At 50.9% G+C, this 17,204-nt stretch overlaps 1 protein-coding gene across 3 annotated transcripts in view; it reads left to right on the forward strand.

Annotated features, from left to right (window-relative positions):
• Positions 1-17,204, forward strand: part of HEG1 (heart development protein with EGF like domains 1) — a 313,164-nt gene that overhangs the window by 180,761 nt on the left and 115,199 nt on the right. The window lies entirely within an intron of this gene.

Raw genomic sequence — 17,204 nt, forward strand, 5'->3', positions numbered from 1 at the left:
AGCTAAGGACAGAGCAGAAAAAAGGAAGGGCAGAAACACTGATTCAGGAGAAGGAGAAAACACCCATTGACACGGCCGAGAAAGAAAGGGCAGATACCATTATACAGATGAAGGAGAAAACAATTTTGTCATACCACAGACCGGGTGGGAGGCGGCGGCGTTGGTTCCGGCAGACCCTGACATAGAGTCTTTATCCCCAGTGGCACCTCTCATGGGCCCTTTCGGTCCGCTCCTTCGACGCAGCCATGATCACTGGGTCTACGCATGCACGGGCATCCGTGCCCAACTCTCCATGCATGCGCAGTCCGCTTGGCAACCAGGGCTTGCACTCCAAGTCTAGTTTTGGACCCGAGCCTTTATCTGGGATCTGTTTTCGAGAACACACCTTGTTTCAATGTGGTCAGTTCCCTTATTGTGTTCGCCACACCGGACTAGTTTCTGGGTCCTTGTTCCTCGCTCCTGCATTGTTTTCTTTTCCTTGTCTTTTGGTTGGCCTGTTCCTTGGTGGGTTGGTCCCTGTGCCTGCCCTGGGCCTGGTTTGGGTCCTAGCCCTGTTGTTCCTTCTCTCTCTTTCAGGGGTTCCGCGCTTCCTTCTATGGTTTCCCAGGTTTCCCAGGTTCCCTCTCCTGACACTCCCTGGCCTCGGCTTGTTAGCCTGCCTCTTGTCATTCCCTGCCTCGTGTCATTGCTTGGTACCGTGCCTTCAGTAAACAGTTCATTACACCATTGTGGAACCTCATCATCAGCCTCTCAAATCTTCCTTCTACACCTCAGCTTACAGTCGGACCATCTCGAGCCGTCCCGTGGCATTGGGAGCCAGTCCAGTCTGACCTGTTTGAGTGAACTAGGAGGGTGTTGGGTTGGTACCCTGAATTGCTAGTTCTTCGCCTCAGAATATGTTGACAGACTAGCTGCCTCTCCACATCACTCACCAGGAAGATCAGGTACTCGGCGCTCATGCAATGCTTCGTTTAACAGATTGAGACGTCTCCCTTCTGGCCTTGACATGGAAGAGGTCTTAGAGCTCAGGGATGAACTACGGGCCCTTCGTCTTGAAATGACTGCTCTACATCAGAAGAAAATATCTCTCTGCAGCAAATGGTGGGTCAAGGGGTGGGAGCATCCCTCCGGTAGAGAGTGCCATGGCACACACTACTCCTTTGAAGTACGTTGGTGACCCTCGATGAGTGGCTGAATTTTGTAACCACTGCAGGATACATTTCCTTTTCCTGCCCGCTCATTTCAATAAGGACAAAGCCAAGATCGTCTATACCCTTGGCAATTTGACAGGAAATGCGCTTGCGTGTGCCACTCTCTGGTCTCCTCTAACAGTCCCAACCTGAATAACTTTGTAGCCTTCCAAAAGGCATTCATGAATGTTTTCAAGTCACCTAACCTGGCTTCAGTAGCACAGAACCAGCTGATGGACATCCGTCAGGATTCCGGCGATAATATAGCCTATATCAGTCGATTCTGACAGTTGGCAACTGATTCACAATGGCCTAAAATCACAAACAAGACCTTCTTCCATCGAGGCCTGAGAGATGAATATAGGGACGAGATGTTGCAAATTTCAGAACCAGACTCTTTACAAGCCCTTGTGGACCAAGAACTCTGCATCGACCATAGGCTGATGGAGAGAAGAGGTGAACGACGCAGAAATGAGAGACCTTATCCCGGGACTCCAGTGACTCCCATAGCACTACCAGGTCCTACGAAACCGGGTCCAGAACCTATGCAGCTGGGGCTGTAGGGGGTCCTTTGTCTGAGACCGAAAAGAAGCAACAACAAAGCAACCGTTTATGTTTCTAATGTGGAGTTGCATGTCACTAATTGGGATCCTGCCCTTTACGCCCTCTGAGGACATTGGAAAACTAACAGGCCTGTCGTGTATGGGAAAGGCAACGGCAGACCCCTCTTCTGTTCCAGTCCTTCTACCCATGCAGTCTGTAGCTTTGTTGGTTTTGGAAATCCGGATTGCATGGCAGAAGAAGAGCGTAAGCACATTGGCCCTACTGGATTGTGGTGCTAGGCAACTATATTGGTTCAACTTTTGTGGCAAACATCAGCATTCCTCCCAGCCGCAAGGAACATGCCACAGTAGTGGAAGTCATTGATGGAACTCAGCTATCTACCTGTCAACCAGGCGGTGTTGGGTGGGTACCCTGCATTGCTAGTTCTTCGTCTCAGTATACGTCGACAGACTGGCTGCCTCTCCAGATCACCCACCAGGAAGATCAGGTACTCAGCGCTCACGCAACTCTTTGTTTAACAACTTTGCACTATGGGATACTATGCAAGAGGAAGGGGGATTTCTGGCCTTTGGCTCTGTGTGCGTGTTCTATGAGAGGTTTTTTCAGCATTAAGTACATTTTCTGATGTTAGGCCAAGCTCTCCTACTTTTCTAATGTAACTCCAGTCAGCAGACCCAAATCCTGAAAATCCCCAGGTTTGATGGCCTCACATTCAAACACAAATCACCTTTTACACAATCCATCATGGACCCCCCGTTGCAGTGGCCTCCTGCTGGAAACAGTGGGGCAGATGGGGAGGAGTTTTGCCACATCCCCGGTTGGCTGACAAGTGCTGTTCTTTTCTGGAGGGGCATAGAACTAGGAGACAGCATCTGTGCAAGACATCGTGAGACCTCAAACTGCTCGTCGACTGCCCCCTGCACACCCAGGAAGGAGAAGTGGTGAATTGTGTTTGCATATTCTAGGGGGTGCTATGTCTCATACTCAAGCCGTCATCCTTTCAGAAGCCCTAGCACTTATCAAAATAATAGAAGTAACCAGACAAACCACTTCCTTTGCTTTTCCTGGCATGCCCCAAAATGTTCAAAATGCATGTGTGGTGATAGGAGAAAGGGTATGGGGAGTGGCAGCAGTGATGGGTGGCAGTGCGGTTTATCAAGAGAAGACGGAAGAGCAAGGGAACTCAGCCCCTTTATCCCTTTGTACTTTGCCTTAAAATGTTGTTTGAGGGGCTACACTGCTGTTTCCTGTTTTTTCTTGCTAGGGATATACTTGGTTAAGTATGCTTTATCTGAGATCTTGCCATGCTTATACAACACCCTACATGCGGGGGACAAGCCTGCAGGGATTGGACTGCTTACTTGAGCCAAAGCCGGATATTTAGCCCATATTATGCCCTGCACGTGCCAGGGCAACAGCACTGCACGGGCGGGTGCTGCAGGGCATTGAATTAGAAAAGATGTTCATGCTACACACCGCATCCACCAATCAGCGACCAGCGGGTCCGTGATGATGGCGGACTAATACCTGACTCACCCCCCTACCTTGATTGCACAGTTGGGCTATTGCACAAACCTAAATGTTAACATTCCTTATACCGTGTAGGGTGACAATTACCTTTTATTTTATTTTTTATTAAAAAAGGTCGATCTAGAAAGACCGCTCTGAGACCACCCAGAGCGTTTTTTCTAGATACTGCTGTTGCACATGAGTGTGCAAAGGGGCTGACAGGCACCACCGGCCGGACGATGGGGTCAGGAAAGTGTCTCTGTATGTGTGTGTGTGTATGTTTGTGTGTGTGTGTGTGTGCATATATGTGTGTGTGTGTATATGTTGGGAAGCCATTTTAGTAACAAGGATAGGAGGAATTGGGGCAGGGGAAACGAGTAAGTGTGTGTGTTTATCGAGGATGCGTGTTTGTTGTGTGCAAGGGGGTGCAAATGAGTGTGTGTGATTGTGTGTGTGTATGTGTTTGCCTGTCAGGGCAGAGGAAGGCACTCAGAGAGTAAAGTTTAAGGCAGGGAGGGGGACAGTTGAAGAAAGGAGTGTTCTGGGGGGTACGCCTGCGTCTTATTGGCTAAGGGCAGGTGAGGGATATGTTCGCAGGGAGATTGCATGGAGTGCAGCCTTCAATATTCGAAAGTATCACATGGAGCCGCCTTACACCACAGGCCTCTGCACCATCAATCACAAAGAATCTCACATATTCTCATCAGTTGAAGAAGCAAAACCAGACAGGTAGGTAGCCGAGCCCCTTCCAAGGACTACTCCCTTCACCAACCCTACAACAATATGCTGTGATATTATTGCTGCCTTCAGGATCAACAGCAATCAACTGCGAGTGTTTTATCTATCCCCAGTAGCAGAACATAAAACCCCTCCACTCCCCTACCCTAGAGCAATCCATAGCATAGACTACATATAAACCTAAAACATGCCAGGCCTATTGGCTTTGCCAATGCTTGTTTTAAAACAAATTCAACTGCATCCCCGTTCACAAACAAGTAACAACTGAATTATATGATCGCACGAAATGTGTTTACCTGCAAGTGTCTTATGGAGAGTGGAACCAAACAATGATGTCATCATCACTGAGACTCTAAGATTTGACCTCAGGACAATTTTATTTTTCATGGCAAGCAAACAATTTAGTGGGTAGAAAAATATGTCCTGAAAAAGAGTGGCAGGGCTCTGTTTTCAATGCAATATTGACTTAAGTGCGCTGTATGGCCACAATGGGGATCTCCGTGTCTTTTGCAGTGCCTGCAGTGTCTGCAGTGTGAAAATGGCCACTGCAAGAGAGAGCAGACACAGGAATCATTTTAGGAATTCTTTTCCGGGCTTCATTCTAGAAGAGCTGTCGGGCAGGATATACCATATAGAACAGGGTCGACCAAAACAGTGGGCAGTACTGCAATGCAAAGTTTGTTTGTTTATTTATTTATAGAGCGCTCCAAACCCGGAGGTATCTGGGCACAGGCATCTGGAAGTGGTCTTATGTAGCACAACCACAAGCCATTGCCCAATATACTGTGGAGCAGGAGAGACTGCAGGTAAAATAAGGACTTAAGCCAGCCTCAATTGGCCTCATTAGGGCCCATGCGTTAAGGGGTTAACAGCGCCGTAAAAGGTGTTGGCACCGTTAAACCCTTAACGCCTTACTACGAGGTCCCTTTGCGGGACCCGACCTTAACGGCTGGTCAAGACCAGCCGTTAAAGTAGGGGCCCGCAAAGGGACTCTCGAGGTAAGTACGGTACCGCAATTTGCGGTACCGTACTTACCGCCTTCCCCATTCCCATTATGCCCTATCGGGCAAAAATGGGAATGGGGAAGGGCCATGGTGGCATGGAGAATTACCGCCCCGCCAAGCTTAGAATGGGGTGGTAATTCCCCATTCCGCCATGGCGGACGCCGGCATCGACCGTGGTTTTCCGCCGGAGTCCTTATGAGGGCCAATGAGTCTGGCGGCCATTTGACAAACAGGCCGTATTTAAGAGTGTTCTTAACAACTGCAAATGATAGTTCATAAGGTGTTTACTTCATGCAATCTTCCAGGGAATACTACTGGTTATGTCTTTATTTTATTTATTTATTGGGTATTTATAATGTTTATTTGAAAATAAACAAAACGTTCCTACTAGGTCCTGAGTCATTTGGATCGTGCAAGTGCAGTAACAAGAAAGAAGGGGAGGAGGGGAGGAGACGGATGGGGAGAACAGGGAAGCAGTCAAACAAAAGCATTCCTACTAGGTCGTGAGACAATTCTGAGTGATGGAATGCCTTTTTAGAACGCCTCCAACTTTCACCTCCACCAAAGATATGGCCATAAAAATGGCAACATCACCGAGCATCAAGGATCCCTTCCTCCTTTAAGTGAGTGGCTCTGCCAGTGCCACCCCACAAGTTAAAGAGTGAACATGTGCGTTGGGTTGGGTGAAGGGGGAAAAATGGGGGTATTTCCAGATGCGCACCTTCTCAACGATGTAATGTACACACGCGTCAGTAATGACCTTTTCGTACTGTATCTATCTTACACGGGTTAGAAGCGGCCTGCACCCAATCCATTTCCATCCTCTAAATAGGGGACACAATGGGTTTTTACTCAAAGTAAAAAAAAAAACATTTTCTGAAATATGATCTTTGGGCTTTTCCGGCCCTTATGCAGATAGCCCCATAACTATTCAGACCCCCTAAGGTTTCTGCATGCTGCAACAGTGTTTATTGTGAGTGCAAATCCGTCAAACCCACAATGAAGGGCCTTAATAAACGGAGCATGAAGCTTCGTCATGCTACGTACTTGCTACCAACTGCCAGTGCCCCCAACTATGCACCCCCTTGCATTAGCAGTGCCTTTGCCAGAAATTCGTGAGGAGAACCAGGCGCTTTCCTGTCCTCCGATTTCTGCTATGCAATGGCGCCTACCACTTTAGAAGGTAACCCGTGAGAATGATGGCTGTAAGCTATGGTCAGCATTCATTTTGTGGTAAAGATGACGTTTGCTGTTTTTGCCATTTTTGCCATTTTTCCATGCACGCAATCAACGCTGGAATCAGATGCATACGTGAGTCTTTCCACCCTTTCTTCTCCTTCTCTACACCCTTCAAGCCCTTCTATTTATCCTTGTGTTTAAGCCTAAGCGACACTCTTTCCTGGCCTTTGGGATTTCAGGTCTCCCCCTACTCATTCCAGCCCCACTGTCGCAACCCACACTTTCCTTCCCCTACGGGATGCATTCCCATTGTACAGCACTTTGTTGCTTCCCAGCCATATTTCTGTTTTCCGAATCCCATACGTATACATGGTCCCGGGATAGTGCAGCTTAGCAGAGGAAAGTCAATGTGTCCATTCAGTGGAAATAAGGGTGAGCATCAACAAAAAGCTGAACATAGCCCCAGGCTGGAGGGTGGTGGCGAGCGGATACGTTCAGTTTAGCCTCAGTTTAAGAGATTGTGGCAAGGGAAAGTTATTCTACTGAAGAACAGCGCTTTGGCATAAGGCGCTTTATAAATCAATAAATACAAATAAATACAAACTAAAGGAGCAGGGGAGGGGGATAAGGCAATGAACATTGTCATTAAGGACAGGGAAACCAGGGTGGGAACGCTGGAGGAAGGGAGCATCACCATTCAACTTCATTTTCTTTAAATACTTCTTTTAAATACATAATTTCAAAATACTACTTCATATTCATTTTTAATTATAAAACTATGAAAATATGGAAGACGATGTAAACTCATATCTTCAGTGACTAAATAAACCACAGCAAATCCTTCTCAATCCAGTTTTGAGCGGGAATAGTCATCTAGGGAGATGGTACTCCCACATAGGGGTCATACAGGGCCTTGGGCAGGGCTTTAAGCGCTTGGAACCGCCTGATGAATACCTTCATGGGATTGGTCTCTCCCTAGGCCAATAGCACGTAAAACACCGAGAAACAGACAATGCCTGGGGCTGTAAACCATGTGGCACCGTATACAAAGTGACTTTTAAGACAGGCAGACAATAAGCTCATCTCATCCACCCCTGACATTAGACAATTTCAGGAGGGGAGAGGCCAGCTTGCTTCCTGTTTCTATGTCATTCTTCCACATCTGTCTGATCAGTATATCTACCTTTATGTGTGTTTTATATATGGAGTTGCACAGACAGGCCGATTCATGGAATTAATGTGCGCTGACATTTTCGACGCAAGCGTGCGAAAGCGTGCGAATCGCAGTGCAAGTGCGAAAATCGCAGCGAAACCCGCGCACAGCGATTCATGGAAGACCGTGCACATGTAAATCCCTGGATGTGTGCTAAAATTCTGCGTGGCGCACGCTGGCGCCACGTCCCCAAACAGCGTGCGCTAAGTGCACAGCGAAAGTGCACATAGCGCAGCGCACACAACAAAAGTAGGCCAAACAGAGGGCGTAACATGCGGAATGGGGCACAATGCGTGAAAATGTGGGTGTCACGGGGAAAGTACAGGAGGCAAATGCGCGGAACGCCCACACGCACGTCTACAACACGCATTCATGGAATCGAACGGGGCTAATGGGTGCACCAAAAAAGACGCGCTAATCCGGAAACACGTACGCCAGCAGGAAGCAGGCGTACGTGGACCCGCGCAGCATAAAAGTGCACACAAACAACAAACAAGGTCAGACGCCAAGATGAATATACCGTTCCTAGCAGCAGTGGTCGTGGGATACCGCAGGAGGAGGAGGATAGTCAGGCCCAGAATTTTTACACCCAGAACCAGCCTTTTTGGGATGCCTTATGACCAGGTGTATGGGAGGTACAGGTTTCCACCTCAGTTAATACTCGACCTGGTGAGTGAGTGGGAGGATGACCTCACATCGCCCATCCTGTGCTCCCAAGCACTCAGCCCCCTGGAGAAGGTCCTCAATGTACTGCACTTCTTGGCCACTGGATCATTTCAGCGGACAAGTGCTATAGTGGGGGGGGGGTGTCACAGGCCACGCAGTCACGCTGCCTACACCAGGTGTTGGCCATCATGACTGCACGCCCATCAGTCCGCAGGCACATATACCTGCCCAGAACACCTGCAGAAAGGCAGGCTGCCGTCCAGGATTTCTACGGGGTGGCACAATTCCCCAAAGTGCTCGGTGCCATTGATTGCACCCATGTGGCTCTACGTCCCCCCAGGGCATCTGAGCACATCTATAGAAACCGCAAGCACTGGCATTCCATCAACGTGCAGGTAGTATGTGATGCCAAGGGAATCATCACCTCAGTATATGCCAACTTTCCAGGGTCCACCCACAACAGTTTCATTTACAGAATATCAAGCCTAAACCGGGACCTAGAAGCTGGGCGGCATGGCGATACATGGCTGCTTGGTGAGTATAAATGCCACTGCACATGCATGCATGTCAGATACTGAGTAATGTCAAAACCCCACTAATGATACCCATCACCACCTCCCCATGGGACAGTGCCTACCCTCTGAGCACCCACATGATGACACCAATTCGGAACCCCACCACGCCACCCGAGGTAAGATACAACACAGCCCATATTGCAACCCGGGGTATAGTGGAGCGCACATTCGGAGTGCTCAAGTCACGCTTTCGCTCCCTTGACCGTTCTGGTGGGCAGCTGTTATATGCTCCCCCAGTAGTGTGCGGGATCATAGTGGCAGCATGTGTCCTGCACAACATTGCAACACGCCGGGGCCTGCCGGTGGTCATGGTGGTGCCCCCACATCCCCAACCACATGCACGCCCGCTGTGCATGGGAGGGGAAAGGGCACGTGGTGAGGCAGCCCGTACGCAGCTAATTACTTCACATAAAATCACACCCCTGTGGAGTGCACACAGCCCTGGCACATACCAGCTGACAATCAATGATGATGACATAAGGGACACTCAACTGTCACAACCATACCATCCTGAGATTGGTCACCTGGAAGTGTTACATTGTGTGCATCCCTACCTACCCAAACACCACCAATGCTGTGTCATCAAAAGACAGACATCTATGCTGCTAAATTCATTACCCCCTTGCTAAATACAACATGAGAACAGCGCCATGTCACACAACCCCTCCCCAGTTCCACCACCAAACACACCATGGCATGTCATGCAATGTGAAAGCAAATAAAGCAATGCACAGGACCTGACACAAGTGTCACAAAGTACACTGTCCCTAATGGAAACTGCCCACACACAATATGCTCCCAGTAATGTATAACTAACAGCACACATTACCAAATACTTACCACCAACACAATGCTGCACACACCATGGAAAAATGCAAAAACATGACAGTACTAAGTTCAAGTAGTGGTAGTCTTACAACCTGAATACGCCAGCACATCGACCCCTTCCAACTGTAGAGTGTTGCTGCCACGCAAATGTCTCAGTGTACTGCATGCAACATGAACTGCATCTGCAAAGTAGACAGCCTTGTGAAGACATGAGGAAGGAACCTGCAGATTAGGTGGAAGACATGGATGCACAAGCACATATCAATACACCATGCAGTGTACAATACAACAACAATATCCACTAGGGATGTCTACACAGCATTGACTACAGACTGCCCACACAGCTCATGGGAGCCCAACGTCACTGTTTAATTCACTGTCACTTGGTCACACCCTTTGCAAGCCCATGGAAACGGGAAGCAGGAGGGGTGTGTGTCTCACGAACCCAAGCATCTAACCCAAACTCAGGACAAGCCTACATGTGCCCAGCCAGACTACAGTGGATGCTCACGGGAACCACACAATGCAACACACTGTAAAAAAAAAAAAGAAAATCAAAAATGGCCATCTGGGGGCCAGGGGGGTGGGGGAGTCCACCCAGGAGGTTCGAGGACAGGGTGCACACCAACACCCACCTGCGTGGATGCTGCAAAAAAAAAACTCCTTGGGCTCATGTCCTGCACGGCTATGCCATTGTGGGAGAACTGCTGTCGCTCTGCTCATCCTCTGCTGCTGCATCAGGAGGCGGTGGCACTATGGGAGGCAGCCCGCACAAAGCCCTGGTATGGTCCTCCATGGCAGCAAGCATGTGGGTCTGGAAGGTCTGATTCTGGAGGATTAAAGTGCAGAGATCCCCATGCAGCACATCATGGGTTGCCTGCATTTCTGCACGCATGGCCTCGCGTGATGCCCGGATCTCTTCACGTGTTGCATGCAGCTCAGCTGAGAGCAAATGTGTGAGCTGCTCCAGCTGCTGTTCTGCCCTAACATTTTGGGAAGCCTCAAGTTCAAGCAGACTCTGCCTGAGGTTATGGATTTCCACCCTCAGGGCTTCCCTGTGGCCCTGTGACTCTATTGATATGGATTTGTGCAGAGTCTCCAGTACCGCCCGTCGGTCCCTGTTGGACGCCAACATGTCTTCCCTGTGTGATTGGCAAATGGAGTCTGTTGCCTGCTGTTGTTGCTCCATCTGCCTTTCAGGGGGGATAATGGAAGTGGCCACCCTCTCCATTGCCTGAGCCATCATTTCTACTGATGCTGCCTGTTGGGTTGCCATACTGTACATGGAGTTTTCCCATACAGTATTGCCTGGTGGCGCACGGCCACCAGGTTGACGTGCACCACACCTGTTTGGGGCAAGGCGATCTGCACCTTGCTGTGCTGGCACTGCCTGAGGCTGCAGGACTTCATTCCCCCTCTAATCTGCTGGCCCAGGAACAGGATCAGATGCTGTGGAGTGTGACCCTGCATCCGTAACCGCCAAAGGCGGACCTACCAACACTGATATCCCCATAGAGGGGTGGGTTGGACAGAACAGAATCCTGCCAGAAACACTTACCTGCGACGGCACATAAGTCTCATCATCCGATTCAGCACCTGAATAGAGGTCTGGGGTGGTGCACCCAGAGACACCCCTGGACAGTATGGTTTGCAGTAACATTGGGTTTTCACCCACCACCACATCACGTCCCTCACTGGTGCCGGTCATGCCTGAGATTCCTCCTGGGTCTGCACCATCTCCTCAACCTCAACAGCATCAAGTGCGTCATCACCTGCAAAAACATGAAAGACAACAAATGGAAACAGACATGAGCACCATAGCGCACACATAGGCCGTGACAAGCCAGAGATCCAGTACATGGTTTACACATGTCCCACGTGACTATACCCTGCCATGCATGCACTGTCAAAGAGTTGGAAGTGGAGTCAAAAAGGCAGACACTGGGGAGAGCAAGATGGAAAAGCAACACATTTGCAGCATGTTGGGTAGCACTGGCATCACACATCAGGCTGTGAGTTGCATGTCCAATATACATACATGACACATGCCACCACACAGATGCCATGTAGCATAGCCATGGTAAATTACAAAACTACAGCAATATGTCAGTGAATGAGTACTGTCACACATCCATGTCACATCGACATGATGCGAAGATTGATGCTGAATAGTGTTGCAAAATATGCATGTGCCACACACTGAAACCCATCCAGTGTCCAATAACACAGTCATTGTGGGCTGATCAATGGTTGGTCACTTTAACATTACAGGAAACATCTGTAATCTTCCACATGCAAACAGGCCCTAATAAAACATTTCTACAGCCCAATACTCCATCGGCCTGAATGTTGTAATCATTAACATAACCAGGTAAAAATATTGGCCCAGTGTGGGCTGTAAACAATGACCGAAGCATATCACATATGTTGCAATAGGGCAGAATAATGCGTAGTAAAAATGGGAGAGTGGAAACAATCAGCCTGAATGAACACTTACAAAATCTGAACAATGTAGTTGCAAGATGACAGTTCAAGGTAAAGTGCACTAATGTGGGCCTAATTGGCAACTGTGGGCAGAAGGGATACAGTCATACCCAAATCCAAGGCACGTGAATGTATGGGAGGAAGCAAATGGGTTACCCATAACACTCAGGAGTACACACCCTCACCTGGCACTCAATCAGAACCCGTCACCCAAACAACATACACATGGATTACACACACACGCATGGGCACTCACCGGACAATGCGTCGTAATCAGGTAGATCTCCCACACTTTGGGTCTGTTCCTCTGTGATGAAGGTTCCAGCAACAGACTCATGTTCAGTGAGTTTGTTGTCCTCTTGTGGAGACCGACCGCCAATCACCAGAGTAGAGGCATGATTTGAGGCCAGCTTGTCCTTTGCTCTGTGTTTCAGGTCATTCCACCGCTTGTAGCAATCATGAGCTGTGCGCTGCACAAATCCAAGGTCCGTGATGGTGTGCCAGTGTGCCCTACATTGACCAGGTGTGGTCTTGCACCCTCCAGTCACCAACATTTCGTGGCTATGTGCCGACACATAGCTCCCAATTGCATCAAGTTCGGGGTCATTAAAGCTAGGCTTCCTTGACGTGCCGGACTGTGTAGCCGTGTCTGGGGTCTCAGCCTGTAGTGCCAGAGCACGATTCTTCCTCTTCTTCAAAGGTGGAGCAGAGCCTGAGTGGCGTGCGCCGCTCTGGTCAGTAGGGGCAGAACCGCAGGTGGACTGGGTACTGGGAGTGTGCGAATGCACAATGACCCTAGGTCTTGGTGCAGGCATTGGCTGAAGTGTGATGTTGGCAGGGGCAACGTCAGTTTGATGGACCAGGACCGACACTGTCCCGGTTGGGAGACTCAGAGCTGGGGTGGATAGAGCTGCAGGTGCCCCTGCAGCCTCCCCACCTTGCCTACTTGGGGCAGCAGATGACATTGCTGCCCCAGATCCACGTGGCCTGGTGACACCAACTTGCACCGACACACGTGGCCTAGACTTGCTGACCTGGAAGTCAGCCTGGGAGTCATCCTGTGCCGGCTCAGGTGCCACAATGGGCTGGTCCAACAAGGGCTGAGCTGGGATGGTGTCAGCCATGTTTCCCTCAACCATGGGGGGGCATGGGTGTCCCTGATTGGTCCTCCACACATGGGGGTCTAGGGGCACCCTGCAAATCCTGGCCACGTCCCCTACCGCGCCCTCCACGCCCACCTTTTGGAGGTCAGCCACCTTTGCCTCCCTTACCGCTAGGTCGCCTCCCAACCATGGCACTGATGTTGTTGTGCGTATGGGAGTTGCAGTAAACAATTGTCCTGGGCAATTAGGGGTGAAAGGGGTAGGGTACTAGATGGAATTCGTACCCTAGTGCTCTAGCAAGGCTGTCTGTGACCCCTGGGGGAAGTTGATGGGTCACGCAACGCACAGGCACCCTAGAAACAAAAAGTAACGTGCACGCAACCCCTCGTAAACCACGTGCATGTAAAAATGAACCCACACTATGCTGGGGCACCCTGAAACACAAAAACAAGCGTTCGCGTGTTACACGCAGCCTACAATGACCTCTGAAGGGGTACGCGACACACAGGGCAAGCACAGTTGGTAAATGCGTGCGCGACTCACCGTCTGCCTGGAAAAAGAACGTGAAAAAAACGTGTGTGTGCGCGTAGGCAACACCCCTGCCAAAAGAAGAACTGTACGCTGTCTGAGGAGACAGGACAAAAGAAGAAGTGAACGCTGTTTGAGGAAACAAGAACTCTGTCAGAGGTAACAGGGAGTACGAACTTGAAACGCTGTGAAGTAATCGCTGGTGAACTGACAAGAAGTACAGAATCCACCCACTCGCTCTCCACGAAAAGCACGTACAAGGGAATGAGGTCCTACACGTACCTTTTAAAGCGGCCCACACGTACAGCGTCACTTACGCGTGTACGCGCTAAGGCCCTTTCCTCCAATTACACGAGCTGACACTCGGACGTGCAGTTTTTGGACGTGTACAATGAACATGCACCCGAGTTGATGGAAACACCCGTGTGCGGCACGTCACTTATGCGCGTAGGCCCTTTCCTCGGATTACACGCATCCACATGTGGACGTGAAGTTTTTTCACACGCGCTGAACCACTATGCCCACGTCACGAGGGAAACGCACGCGTGAATCACGTCACAGCGCATAAGCGCCTCTAAGGGCCTTTGGTCCAATGAAACCGTGTACGTGTGCTGACGCGCTTACGCGCAAAGGGCTTTTCCTCGAATTACACACTGACATGCAAGATTTTCACGTGCCAAATCACTCCGTATCAAGCTGGCCACGCAACAACACACGGAAGACCGCGCTCCTGCCCAGAAGGCCAAATTACTGCCCCCCCAGAGCCTCGAGCACGCTCCAACCTGCCATCTGCTGCTGCCTGACTGCCTGCTGCCCACGTGCCCTGCTATTTGCTGCCTGCACGTCAGCCAGGGGTGCTGTTGCTGTGACCACCCCCGCTGGAACCGAAGACTCCCGACTGGGATACCATCGCTCCACAGCCCAGCCCCAGGACCCAGTTGCCCACCCACTCCTGCCTCTGGGGTTGCCATGTCGGGCACAACACCATCTGGCACCACTGGCAACCCTCAGCCAGAGAAGCAGAGGGTCACCAGCTTCAGTGCCAGGGAAGTTGGTGTACTGGTGGAGCAGTTCCTGGGGCAGTATGATGCCCACTTTGGAAGTTTGCGTGCCGACAATGAAGGACGGACCAGGATCTGGATGGACATCGTGACTGCCATCAACGCGGAGGGGGTGGCAGTCCGCGACTTACAACATGTCAAGAAGCGCTGGGAGGACTTCAGGTCCAGGACCCTCAACAAGGCCCGGCGCCTCTTGAAGGCAGCGGATGCCAAGGGGCGCCGGGGCCACCTGTCCGACCACCAGATGAGGGTCCTGGAACACATATGCCCAGCGCTCCACGTCCAGGTCCTTGAGAGGCAGACCTGTCTGGAGTCGAGCGGTAAGTGTATATGCATACTGATTGGACGCTGTGCGTGTGGTGGTGTGCCAGTAGTGTGCAGGTTGCACATGTGTTTTCGTAGGGCCATGTAGGGATGTGTATGAACAGGGGCATGAGGCTGCCACATGTGAGTCCTCTTAGGTGTGAGACGCATCAATGGTGTATGTGTTGGTAAGCATGCTGTGCAAATGCAGGTGTGGGAGCACACATGTTTGAATTTCTGTGTATGTACGTTGGCATGGTTGTGATGTCACACATGGATGGTGGTTCCTGCTGCATGTATTGGCACTGTGTACATGTGCATGTGTGTGTATTTGACAAGTGTGCAACTGTGATGCAACATGGATGCACGTGACACTGATATGTAGAAGAATGAATGCCAGATGTGACATGTATGGTGATCGCATCACTGTGACAGTTGGAGGAGATGTAGTCATGCATGTAAGTGTGCTGGCGTGTGTGCATGTCTAGTGCAGTCCCTGTGTTTCATGTGATGTCAGGCTCACCTTCGGCTGTTCATGCTATTGTATGTGTATGGATGTTGCTGCCTGGTGCAATATTGCTGTGGAAATGCTCATGTGTGTGAGTTGAAATGACATGTGTGTCGTGGAGTGTGATGCCATGTCTGAAGTTTGACACTGCCACTCATGTGCAACTGTCATGTGTGTATCTGTACAGTGCCCTGATGTCTGTGTTTTATCTCTCCCTGTCTGCAGCATCAACTGATGAAGAGGGCGGAGAGGGTGCTGTGGAGCACAGCGGCAGGGATCGCACCACCAGCCGGAGACACAAGGCCCGGCTCCCCTCCCAGATTGTCATCTCGTCGGGGAGTGAGGAGTCTGGTGCCACGTCCCAGGCCGCAGCTGCCTAGGGTAGGTCCAAGAGGCAGAGGTCGGAGGTGGACTCCTCAGCAGCAGAAGGGGCAGCTGAGACCCCCCAGGGTCCAACGGAGGAAGATGGCACGGAGTCATCCAGGTTGGTGGGGGGTTTGGAGGAGGAGGAGGCCGCGGAAGGGTCACACACGGGGTCTGGAGGTGGGGATTCCACTGATGCTAGTGGTGCAGGGGCAGGGACAGGAGGCAGCACAGGCAGCCGTGGAGGTGCCTCTGTGTAATCCTGTCCCTGATCCTGTCACTGCATCATCTGGCACCAGCAGGGATGCCTACGTCCAGACCCGTTATCAGGGAGGGGATGAGCGCACAACAACTGGCCTTCCTCTCCCTGCGGACGTGCCTATCCGGGACCGTGTTGAGCCTGTCCTGCCTGGGATAGCGTTGCGTCAACGGGGCATGCGTGGTGACCTGCAGTCTTTTCGTGGAGAGACTGCACGTCATCTCGCATGCCTCTTTGACCACGTTGACTTACTGGGACGGGTCACCGGTGCTGGATTCCTCTGTGTGCTGGAACTTCTTGCGACCCTCTCCTCACCTGAACCCCCTACGCGCTAGTCGTCCTCCATGCCATCTTCCCACCCATGTATCACCTGGGTACCCTGTGGAGCTGACCCTGACCCAGCGGCCAGGATGGTGGAGGACACATCCCTGCCACAGTTGGGAGTCGGACGTCCAGCAGGGGTGGCCACCACGACAACTACACCCCAGCCGGAGGAGAACGTGCAGGCAGCAAGAGCCAGGGTGCAGGCGCAGGCACAGGCACAGCAGCAGCAACATGTTGGGAGCAATAATTGCTCGGGGCCTTCAACATCGGAGGGGCAGGCATCGGCCATATGGCAGGAGGACCCCGGATTTCAAGTGTCTTCTGTGTGGCAGTGGTTGGGCCATGCCATAGATGCAGAGCGGCAGCGGGCAGAAGAGGCACGGCTCACAATGGTCAGGGCGGAGAACTCCATGCGGAGGGTCCTGAGGCGCGCTGAGTGCCTCGAGGCAATTCGCAGGGAGTTGGAGGTGAACATGTCATCGTCCCTGCGAACCCTCGGGGCCATGGAAGAGGACTGCCTCCAGGACATTGAGCGGGAGTTCGATGATGCCCTGGCCCGGGACATCAAAAAGTGAGCCGTCGGACTAGCCCGGTGCCATTGTAAATAGTTAGATAGTGTTAGGTTTCCTTTCTGTTTTTGTTTATTTTGGGCCGCGGCGACAATGCACCACATTTTTGTATATAGTTCTTTATTAGGTAATGTTTTTTGTAGGTTTCATTTCATTTGTTTGGCTCATGGACCCTGGATTGGTGATTTGTATATAGTTGAACAGTGGATGTTTCTCGTTTTTATTTCACCATAGTG

The sequence above is a fragment of the Ambystoma mexicanum genome, chromosome 9 (genome assembly GCF_040938575.1).
Source record: "Ambystoma mexicanum isolate Mex_15411 chromosome 9, UKY_AmexF1_1, whole genome shotgun sequence".
Lineage (NCBI taxonomy): Eukaryota > Metazoa > Chordata > Amphibia > Caudata > Ambystomatidae > Ambystoma > Ambystoma mexicanum.